Source organism: Penaeus vannamei, chromosome 33 (genome assembly GCF_042767895.1).
Source record: "Penaeus vannamei isolate JL-2024 chromosome 33, ASM4276789v1, whole genome shotgun sequence".
Taxonomy (NCBI): Eukaryota; Metazoa; Arthropoda; class Malacostraca; order Decapoda; family Penaeidae; genus Penaeus; species Penaeus vannamei.
The window spans coordinates 31,150,686-31,153,185 of NC_091581.1; positions in this window are offsets into that span (position 1 = coordinate 31,150,686).

The following is a 2,500-nucleotide window of genomic DNA, read 5'->3' on the forward strand; positions in this document are numbered from 1 at the left end:
AAATTTGCTTAAACGTTTTATAAGGTTCTGTGCTCGTGATGCCTCCGTGAAAATATTAGCTAATTAACACACAGATAGACGTGATGAGCATGCTATGCAACACTTTAATGACAACCAGATATGTGTAAATAAGGACACACACACACGCACTCACACATACACAAATAAAATGCTGCCTTTCCCTCATTCGACCTGACACCACATTAATATCTTTAAATCGCAAAGCACCCTCACCCAGTCCCTTGAGAGTCACCCTTCCAGAAAACCTCAGCTCACTCCATGCACCGCACACCTCATACCATGTACATAAGTACACTCACTCAGGATCACACGCCAAACACTTGCATGGTGCTGCATCTATATCTATTATATCCTCCACAGAAGGAAAAACAGCTCTCTTTAGGGTCATTCCGAGGAATGGGGATTTAAGGTCAATCTAGTTGCTGCTAAATACACTGCGACCCCGGGAATGAACCCACGAGTCAAAGTCCTTTGCTCTTGGAAAACGGACTCATCTGTATCTGATCTTACTGTTTTCCATCTTGTATTTTGCCACCGATGAGTTCTCAGCACACCTGGCGCGCTTTGTGAGTACACTCGAAGCATATTCAATGTATAAATATTCTAGTATCAGGCCTTGATAAGAACAACGTCACTAGATACATCTACTGATCTTCGGTCCGACTGGGTCAAGGCCAGGGAGGAGCTGGCACTTTGCCGGGATCGTCTGTGACGTTGCTACTCCCGCCTGGCACAGTTGCCTCCACTCATCCCTGGTGCTTCCCTTTCGGCGATCGCCAGAAGCGGCAACTGCGTGTTTGTTTACGTTCTCGTAATTCAGCTTCGATGGACTGGAGCTTGAGATTGCTAAATAACTGGATAAAATCACTGAAACATCAAGTTGAAGATATATACATGAGGAATTATTTCTCACTTGCAAAATACTTGGATATTTCTATCGTGCAGGGTAAACGCCATCACTTTGTTCAAGCTGGATTTGCGCTTTTATTTATAACGAGATTTGCTCTTATCTGCCGATTGCCTTCGGTCGGTGAGAAACTTGTGCAGAGAGTGAGGGCGGGGTTTACGAACAAGTGAAAGGGTGAAACCACACATACACACACACACACACACACACACACACATACACACACACACACACACACACATACATATATATATATATATATATATATATATATATAAATGTGTATATATATATATATATATATATATATATATATATATATATATATATGTATATATATATATATATATATATATATATATATATATATATATATATATATATATATATATATATATATATATATATACGTACACACACACACACACACACACACACACACACACACACACACACACACACATACACACACACACACATACACACACACACGCACACACACATATATATGAGGTTGCGGCGTGAGGGGCCTGGTGGGGGGTTACTTTCGTGTTATTGGAACAGGCAGGAACTCCCTGGTTGTCCAGCCGTTGCTTGCAACGATGATTTTTATGGTCCGAGGTTTTATACCCGTTGGAGACGCCTTGGGCTACCTAATTATGGAGCCAGGGGAGTGGGACGAAAATAAAAAAATTCAATCCTTCAAATGAAGTATTATATAGACCTTGGCCTAAACGCTCAGCCAGACGGGCGTGTGCGTCACCGAGCCACCGTCTTTCACTCGTCCCGCTCGCCCGCCCGCCCGCCACCCGTTATTCCATTAATTACCCATTGTAATTAATGGAATAAAGTATTTGAATTTGAATTGAATTTGAATTTGAGTCGCCCTCCACCTCCACCTCCACCCCACGACCCCCTTGAGTACCCGACCCCGAGATAATGCTGGCGTGTCGTCTACGAGGTCCCGGGCCGTCGGTCGTCGGTCGAATGCAAGTCGCGATGCACACTTTGTAGCACTTCGAGGGGTATGGACACGGGTGAAAAAAAACAAACAAACAAAGAAATAACGCTGAAGCGGGGAAACAAATGAGATTAGCCTTACAGATATAATGTTTTTAAAATGTATGATGTCGTTTACTGGGATTTCATAGAGCTGTCCTCGCCCACCTTATCTTGGTAGCCTAATTTTGTTCTAGAGACAAAGTGTTTATAAAAACCATCCAGCATCCAGTGCGCCCCAACTGCTAAAGTCAGACAAGGGAGGCGTAAAATTGTAATTTGCTGAATACAAAAACTCAATTTGTCTTTCTCATGATACTAAGAATAACGAGAATAAAACATCTGACATCAAGCCTTGTAGAAATGCTGCTGCGGGAGAAAGTAATTTCTATTCTCAAGCTCCGAATACTTGAAGATGTTTCTTCCCACAAGCAAAGTATAAGCAAAAAAAGAGCATTTAGAAAAACAAACCTTTAAACAATTTCTATATACTAAAAAGAAACATGTTCATAGAAAGACCCGCGAAAAATTCAAACACCAGTTGCTATTTGCATTGAACTGCCAAATGCTGCC